At 33.9% G+C, this 10,007-nt stretch overlaps 1 long non-coding RNA gene across 1 annotated transcript; it reads left to right on the top strand.

Annotated features, from left to right (window-relative positions):
* Window positions 1–1,137: 1,137 nt before the first annotated feature.
* On the top strand, window positions 1,138–5,977 carry LOC127704523 (uncharacterized). The gene is made up of 2 exons (XR_007983314.1): window positions 1,138–1,919; window positions 2,490–5,977. It is a non-coding gene; the product is annotated as an uncharacterized LOC127704523 (long non-coding RNA).
* The last annotated feature ends 4,030 nt before the right edge of the window (window positions 5,978–10,007 follow it).

Here is a 10,007-nt window from a genome sequence, read left to right as displayed (position 1 = left end):
ATTTCGTTTCATTTCTCTTCTTTCGGGTTCTAGTAAGTTCATTTTAACTAGTTGCCTAATTACAATTAAAGAACAGTTGCTTATCAAATTATGTAAAAAAGAAATAAAAATAATGGTATTAACTCTTTCTGGAGCCAAAAACTCTTTGAACGTTCTATTTAAATTACGGCACTTCTATTAGACTTTCGACTCTTTACCGTGACTACACTTCTACGCAATCTTGTCAGAGGATTTTTTTATCTTATCAAACGGTTTGTCGAAAAATTGTATTGCAAATATAACTGCTGCTACTCATATAAAGCTTTCTTTTATAATGAAAAAGAAAAATATGATCGATAGTTACTGGAACTGTGATGAGATGACCAAAGCTGTTAGTTTTCTCCTTGTCGATATCTATGCACGTTTCGGCAATAAAGATTTTAACAGGCTATAGGTATTCTTATCATCTAAAGATTATCAAATTTTTTCAGTATTGACTTTTGATGATATTGGTACTAACAATATTCTTACTCTCAACAGACTTTGAAAATATAGGAATTTTCGACGTGATGTCACAAATCTGGTGACTTTCGACTGGTTGGCAAGAGTGTTGTTTATATCTGTTACGTCGACCATGACATGATTACAGACGATTTACGATAGTTGTCTTATGTCGTCTAATTAACTGTTATATGAGATTCGATAATAACAACAACAGAGCTTATACCGTGTTACAATTGTTAACACTTATGGTACTACATGTACATGCTGTCGATACTTAGTTACATATTGGCATGCACGAGGTCCGCACACTTTTGTCTTACAGCTTGTGACGTCTTTACAATAAATCTTAACTGGAGGAGTATAGTTACTGATTGATATTTTAGTCTGGAAAAACATAGTCTATTTAATAAAGAAATTGGTATTACAATTCGCTTCTAACAACTGCGAGTACTCTGCTTAAATATCGATATTTGTAGGGGTTTTTTGTGCTTAGCACCGATCTAACAAGTCAAGACTTTTCTACAGTTTGTTCTAAATTAACATATTGTTCTGTATCACCCCTGTCAAAGGTTAGTGTGAGTCAGTACTAGCCAGAAGTCCGTTGTGTAGTTGTTGTTGGTGGTTACCGTGTGTCATGATGTTTATTTTCTTCATTTTTAAAGGCAGTGCTTTAATGCCTTTCTAGTTGCCGGGTTAATCCTTCCTTCCGCGATATCCAACTTATCTACGTGGGGGGTCATTAGACTCCAAGTAGATCCGGAAATGTTGAATTCTCTCCTCTTCTTATTGCGATATAAAATGTTTTTTGTTTCATTTCATTTACATTGGGAAATAGAGAAACGATCATTGTGTTTTGTTAGTTTTAAAAACTTTTGATATATTAGTATTTTGCATTATAAGCAGTCAACCGATTGACAAACTAGAATTATTTGAATTCCGTGTGGAAAGAGCTCGGGTTAATTTCGAGTGTTATCTGCAATCTAGATGTTTATAAATCATTTCAGTCGTTGATATAATAATTAAAGGTCGACTGAACATGAATTATATTATACAATTTAAAGCGCATTTCTGTTTATGCAAGTGAACCCTTCTAACGTTATTTTCGCAGTTATATAAAGTAGCAAATTATCGTTCCTGAATAGGTGGCGCCGTGGTAGCGGATCCTGTTCCTCTTCTTCCGGTTTCTGCACTGTGCAACTATTTCAGTTATATTTTTAATTAACGATGCCAAGTACTTGTTGTTGTGTACCTGGATGTCATTTAAGAGGAGGACATGCATTTCCAAATGACTTAAAAAGAAGGAAAAGTTGGATCAACGCCATGGCCCATACGCAGATTGGACGGGAACACGATGATATCGTGGAGTCCATCTCAATCAGCTGTTGTTTGCAAGGCACGTTTTACTGAAAAAGACTACGTGCAGGAAACTATTCATGGTAAAACTCTATTTTCTTTGTGAAATATATAGTTATATATGTAATCTTCATGCGAATAAACCAAAGTCTGTTTACAACCGCAATTATCGTTTTAGAATAAAAGGGGGTGGGTAATTCAAGACGTCATAATTTTTTGGATTACGATTCAATGTGATCTGTTTGAGATTTTTTGGTGATTGCTACAATTATAATGATTTCTTACAAGAAGTATATCATACTGAGAATTATTTTAGCAGTAATTATGCTAATGTAGTAATGACAGGAATGCATAAGCTATGCCTCATAGACTTTCTTGAAAAACATCAATGACAATATTAACAGGAACAAAACAATGACATGCTCTCATCTATATTATAGTTATTTAGGTACAAACAATGTACGTTTGTTGCATAAGTCTCTCATTGTTTGTCCTTTGGATTTACATAACATACATTGAATCAGGCAAACATAGTTTTATCCAGATTGTAATGAATAAATCTAGTTAATATTTCGCCAGGTAGTACAAAATATACATTGCTAATGGAAGTTCATTTAATTATAAAAAATCTAAAGTTTTATAACCTTTTTCAGGGTGCAAACCCACCATACAGAGACTTAAGTCTACTGCAATTCCCAGCCTATTTTCCTGGACCAAGCAAGAGACTGAATCGTCCGCAAAAAGAAAAATCAGGGCAGTTTCCTGTGAAAACAAAAGAACTAAACTTGATGAATATTGTAGTAGAAATCTAGAGGAAAGTTTTGATTGTAAAGTTGGTTTTCCTGAAGAAGTCATTCATACTGCAGAAAGGATTTATGACTGTCCACCACCAACTGCTGAGCTAATGTTGAGCTTCACAGATGGAATTACGCAAACACCATCAATGCCTATGTTTTCAGCAGAGAATTTTGAAATGAAGACACGTGACACAGCCATGCATTTTTATACCGGTTTAGAGTTGTATAGTAAATTTTTATTTGTTTTGACCACACTTGGTCCAGCAGCACATTGTTTGAGATACATATATTTTCAAATTGATAGGGTGTCAGTTGAAAATCAGTTTTTTTATGACTTTGATGAAATTGAGGCATCATACAACCAACTTTGAACTGTCTAGATTCTAGATTGAATCTACATGTAGTGTTAAGAATATTGTGTATACATGGATTGTTTTTATGTCTAAACAGTGGTGTGAGGCTAACACTTGGCCATCTAGTGGTTTAGTCAGGTATTTTTCACCATCCAACTTCAAATTAAAGTTTCCTACGACTTGGATTATTATTGACAGCATAGAATATCCCGTGATAAAACCTAAAGCTCCTAGAGCTCAGGCAACCTTTTCATCAAATAAAAACAGAAACACTGAAAATTCTTGAATGTTCGACACCTGGTGGTTTAGTCAACTATGTCTCTATGTCACATAGAGCGAATTATTGGACTTGGCAAAACATACAAAATTCTAATAAATCCTATGAATGGAACTGAAACAAAACTTTCATCTGAAATAACATTTAGTTGTTTTATGTTGTGTAATTTTAGAACTTGTATTGTGCCAAAGGATGCATAAATAAAAGTGACGCAATGAATTTTGTTCTGATATATATATATTTACAATTACATGCACATGTAATTTGTAATGCATATAAAAATAAGGAGATGTGGTATGATATTCAGTGAGTTTATCAAACTAAAGTGCATAAGAAAGGGGTTTAAGCAGTTACAGGTGTTACTGTCACCGTACAATCTCCAACAATGAGAAAAACTCGTACCCTGTAAAAAATTTCAGAGATCTTACAACTAAGTTTTGTTGTCTCACCTTGACTTTGGTGAATTTTTTATATCTGTTGATGTAAATATAAAAAAGAAGATGTGGTATGATTGCCAATGAGACAACTCTCCACACATGCACAAGAGACCAAATGACACAGAAATTAACAGCTATAGGTCACAGTACGGCCTTCAACAATGAGCAAAGCCCATACCGCACAGTCAGCTATAAAAGGCCCAGAAATGACAATGTAAAACAATTCAAACAAGAAAACTAACGGCCTATTTTATGTAAAAAAATGAACAAATATAACAAATATGCAACACATAAACAAACGACAACCACTGAATTACACTTTTATAGGCTCCTGACTTGGGACAGGCACATACATGTACATACAGAATGTGGCGGGCTTAAACATGTTAGCCGGATCCCAACCCTCCCCCTAACCTGGGACAGTGGTGTAACAGTACAATATAAGAAAGAACTATAAAAATCAGTTGAAAGAGGCTAAACTCATCAGATGGATAAATACAAATACAAGTGGACGTGGTCGGGTAGTTGTACATCCAAACAACAAAAAGACACTAAGTACAAATCTGAGAGTACTCACAGTTACTGACAGCTAGTTCAAAGCCACTAACAACTGATAAAAAAATCTTGCATCTAAGACTAAATTATCAATCCGTAAGCTCCCTTTAGAATTTTATAAATTTTAGATTTTACATTTCTGAGTTATGGGGTTTTATTCATTAAAAAAGGGGGGGATTTTCCAGTTTTTGGACAACAACTCAAAAATGCTTTAAGCAGTTCACATGAAACTTTGTTGAATTATTTATAGCTATTGATGTAATCTCCCTATTGATTTTCATAAATTTCAAATATGACATTGAGAAGAAATTGAACTTTATTTGTTTATAGTCTGGCAACAGATTTATTAAGTATTGCACAACAGCACAGTGTATTGCACAACAGCAAGAAATCTTTAATTGAATATAAATTCAATTCATATAACCGATTTCAAGTTCATTGACTACATTTATTCAGAAACTATAATATGTCAAATATTTAATTACAATCCAAATTCAGACCTGTATCAAGCTTGAATATTGTGTTCATTTTTGCCCCAGCTGTTCAGGGTAGTACCTCTGCGGGTGTATCCAGCTGCGCTCAGCGAATCAGTTTATTTCTTAATTAAGAACTCCTTTTTATATGACTGCAAACAAATTTTGTGGTCGTATATTGGTATGACGTTGGCGTCGTCGTCGTCCGGCGTCGTCATCCGAAGACACGTTAGTTTTCGCACTCTAACTTTAGTTTAAGTGAATGGATCTCAATGAAATTTTAAAATAAGGTTCAATACCACAAAAGGAAAGTGGGGATTGATTTTGGGGGTTATGGTACCAACAGTTAAGGAATTAGGGGCCAAAAATAAGCATTTTTGTAACTTCCAGACATAACTTGTGTGTAAGTGTATGGATCTCACAAGGTTCCATAACACAAAGGGAATGCTGGGATTGATTTTTGGGGGTAATTGCCTCCAAATTTTAGGAATTAGGGGCCAAAAAGGGGCAAAAAACAAGCATTTTTCTAGTTTCATGACAATAAAGAGTGTGCAAGTCTATGGATCTCTCTGACATTGTATCACAAGGTTCCATATCACAAAGGGAATGCTGGGATTGAATTTGGGGGTAATTGCCTCCAAATTTTAGGAATTAGGGGCCAAAAAGGGGCAAAAAACAAGCATTTTTCTAGTTTCATGGCAATAACTTGTGTGTAAGTGTATGGATCTTTATGAAATTGTACTACAAGGTTCCATTTCACAAAGGGAAAGCTGGAATTGAGTTTGGGGGTAATTGCCCAAAAAGTTTAGGAATAAGGGGCCAAAAATAAGCATTTTTCTAGTTTCCAGACAATAACTTGTGTTCAAGTGTATGGATCTCTCTGAAATTGTACTGCAAGGTACCATACCACAAAGGGAATGCTGGGATTGATTTTGGGGGTAATTGCCTCCAAATTTTAGGAATTAGGGGCAAAAAACAAGCATTTTTCTAGTTTCATGACAATAACTTGTGTGTAAGTGTATGGATCTCTCTGACATTGTATCACATGGTTCCATATCACAAAGGGAATGCTGGGACTGATTTTGGGGGTAATTGCCTCCAAATTTTAGGAATTAGGGGCCAAAAAGGGGCAAAAAACAAGCATTTTTCTAGTTTCATGGCAATAACTTGTGTGTAAGTGTATGGATCTTTATGAAATTGTACTACAAGGTTCCATATCACAAAGGGAAAGCTGGGTTTGAGTTTGGGGGTAATTGCCCTAAACGTTTAGGAATTTGGGACCAAAAAGGGGCCAAAAAACAAGCATTTTTCTAGTTTCCAGACAATAACATGTGTTCAAGTGTATGGATCTCTCTGAAATTGTACTGCAAGGTACCATACCACAAAGGGAAGGCTGGGATTGAGTTTTGGGGTGATGAATCATAAGGGGGTTCAAAAAATTTGGGGGGGGGATTCTTTTTCCTTTTTTTTCTTTAAAATTTTCCATTTTAAATTGGTTATTTCTGATTTATATATAAAAGCAAATAATAATGATATGGTTTGAATAGGTAAATTAAATTTTTTTAAGTATCTTAGACCACTTTCATTCTGTGTCAGAAACCTATGCTGTGTCAAATATTTAATTACAATCCAAATTCAGTGCTGAATCAAGCTTGAATGTTGTGTTCATACTTGCCCCAACTGTTCAGGGTTCGACCTCTGCGGTCGTATCAAGCTGCGCCCCAGCGGAGCATTTTATTTCATTCATAAATTACTTTATGCTTGGAAATATAATTTTGCTTGGAGTTGAAAGAGTTGACATGTTGCAATGTACATTTACTCTACATAGTTCTATGGTACCAAATCAAAAGTTTATATAAAGAAAGAAGTCAAAGGTTTCCCATCATAGTTTAGTTACATACATTTTTTTTGTACCTGAGGTCGTTGAATATAGATCATTATATAAATAAGGAGATGTGTTATGATTGCCAATGAAAAAACTAAGGATTTTCTTATCCAAGGAATAGATTTCCTAAGCCGTATTTGGCACAACTTTTTGGAATTTTGGGTCCTCAATGCTCTTCAACTTTGTACTTGTTTGGCTTTGTTACTATTTTGATCTGAACGTCACTGATGAGTCTTATGTAGACGAAACACACGTCTGGCGTATTAAATTATAATCCTGGTACCTTTGATAACTAATTTGACTATAAACATAGATAAAAAAAAGGTACAAACTGGACATAATGCACTAGTTCATAAACAAGTGAGAACAATCGCCTTCATATAGTGCTCAGAATATGACATTCATAAAACTTATTCAATATCATTAGAGAACTCTAAATCTTAAATACTGAAAGCCACCTCTGATAAGTACACTGTACTATGCAAGATAATGATATAACTGGACTTAAAATACACACAACCTGTAATTAACTGCCTTTACAGCGCTTTCGTGCTTTGATTTTAATGTTATTACTAGTACCGTAAATGAGGCTGTTAGTTTTCGTTGTTGTATTGTTTCACATTTTCTTTTATTTGGCCGTTATATCTGACTATATGGTTTTACTCATTGTTTAATATTGTTTACCCCTTGGACGCTGGTGTTATGACAGATAGTTATCTAATAAACAATCACACTACGTCTCCTTTTTTTGTAATACAGAATCAGAGAATGCCACATTGTATTAACAACACAATTCTAGCGGCGGGTGAGTTCATCCCGATTACTAAAAATAAAAAAATGAGTGATGAACAGATATTTTTATATCTTCTTTTGTTGTTTACTTTTAACATAAAAATTTAACCCAACTTTTTTTTAAACCGTAGATCTATTCTGAGTTCAACCGAACTACATATTATTAATCACAGTTAATACTCAATTTATTTAGGTAAATAGAACCTTTAGTTTAGGAGGGGATTTACAGTGGTATGAAGACTTTCATGGAAATTCTTAATAAAAGTTCTCAAAAGGACAATAGTTTCTGTTTACATTGGATTCTGTAAGCGTGAGCTTTGTCAGCTTCTTAACAGTTAGGGTCGATTGTTTTGTTTATAGTTGTATGTATGGACAAAACATCGAACTAATACAGCAAAATATTAGATAATAACTGTATTGTAATATTATATTTTTAAGACTACTATAGAAGTCTAAGCAATAATATACTTAAATTTTAAGTTGTGTAAACAGTTGTAAGCAACCAAAAGAACACATAGATAAACTAAACCCATGACATGTATAAAACAAACAGGTAAACAAATTGCAAAGCGTTGGCAAAGAAATGATTACAGAATAGTCAATAAATACAACAGCCATAATAACACGATAGCCGAAACCTTTTGTGATTATAGTACAAATTCAATTACTGCAGACGATTTCTTTTTGCCAAACTTCGCTCATGTAGAGACACACGTGACCTTTATGGCAAATGGTGAAATCCTTTTGAATTAAGTATGGGACTGTGCAATTAACGTAAAAAAAAAGCTGGATAAAACTGAATACCTAAGATCCACCTGGTTCATTACATTTGAATTAAAATGTATAAATTAAAAGAATTTAGTTTCTTTATAATACGCTGATGGTATGTAAATAAACAAGATTTCTGAAATGAAACAATTTGAAAATCATGCCCGGCGAAAATTATTGGTCAACGGATCTTGACCGAGAAAATTGGAACTTCTGATTAAATATATGTGTTTACATTGGAGACAATCGTAAGATAAGTCGATGGTTAACTATGTTAGCCGCTAATGTGATGTGTCCATCTTTCCAATCTTACTCTTGACGATACTTACTTGAACTCTTCTTTATTTTGGACATTTATCGGCGATAAGAGTACATGTACTTTAATTGGAGTGTCTTCTGGATATACATTTGATACTGAACAATGCCAGGTTAGATTATATTATTCAGCTACACTTCATAATTTATCAAATTATAATAAGTAACATGGTAGTTTTTTTCTTTTCTTTTCTTTTGTTTGGTGAATGTAGACTTATTAACCTATATACTCACTGCATCATTGGTTCCGCTGTATTGCGTTTGAATTAAACTTCGTCGTCATTTGATGTCGTTAATACGCCATTGTTTTTACTTTACCAGAGATAAAGACTTTACTTCATGTAAATGCAAAACCAAATACATAGTTACGTTATAGCAAGGCATAATAGAAACGCACATCATAAGAATATAAAAATTGGATTTGTTAATATTGTACTTCAGTTGTATTGATACGGTTGCACATGTACTGACAATCATCAAGAGTGTTTTATTTACACCGTTTCAGCATATATATTCTTTTAATTTAATTATACATTATTGAGGTAGATAGATTTTTATTTTATTATTGTATTGTGCATATTGGTTGTACATTATACAAGTCATTTTCAAAAAATGTCGAATTTTGATATTGCAAAATGGAATAAAAGTTGCTAATTTAAACCATCCTCTTCATAAGCAAATCATAAAACAATACTTATGGAACAACATATAAAAAGATGCAATCTTGATAATGTCATACAAGACTTTATGGAAACATTTTTTGATAGGTGGTGCAATATTTTGTCTCCTCTGTTACCATGTTCAAAAGATATTTTGAGCTATCAAGTTAGAAAAGTTTTTGATAAAGTTTTAAGCTTGTTTTTTCATGGTCAAGTTTCAAGAGTAAAAACTTCTATATATTTTCATTCTGTGTAATGATAGATTATTTGTCAATTTTCTATGTTGTACTGAAAAAATACCTCTAAAAATTGGTTTTCAAAGGTTATAAAACTAACCACCAGTAACGTAAATATAAGATAGCAATTCATAATGTTCAGCATTTTTTCCCTCTTTTTAATAAACCCAACATCAAGTAATTTCCTCGCATGTTGGATAATTTTTGTCGTTTTGTTTTTGGTAACAGGAACGTACGTTAACGATATATCACCATATTAAGTCTACCCTGTATTGCGGCGTTCACACAGTGCCGATTATGGCTCCCGTTTGAGATCAGACAGCGCTAAGACACGAAAAGTGAAAAAGTCGGATTACTATCATCAATGATCTGGAATGTCCTATCATTGTCTGAACGCAGTCGTATACGTTCGTAACAGATTCCTACGGATCGGAAATGGTCCGGAGAGGTCGGCCAAGCACCCCCGACAGTTAGGTGCGTCCCGTAACATTCGGGGAAACTCAGCCGATTTTGTCTAGTCGGATTACAATCGTGACTATGTCGTGACAGATTCTGCTGTATCGGATCAAAATCGTAACAATGTTCTGTGTTTTCTGGACGGTGTCCTGTGGAACGGGCATGATC

This window comes from Mytilus californianus, unplaced genomic scaffold (assembly GCF_021869535.1).
Source record: "Mytilus californianus isolate M0D057914Y unplaced genomic scaffold, xbMytCali1.0.p SCAF_6, whole genome shotgun sequence".
NCBI classification, from domain to species: domain Eukaryota; kingdom Metazoa; phylum Mollusca; class Bivalvia; order Mytilida; family Mytilidae; genus Mytilus; species Mytilus californianus.
The sequence above is the reverse complement of the archived record's forward strand: the minus strand, read 5'-3'. Positions and strand labels throughout refer to the sequence as shown.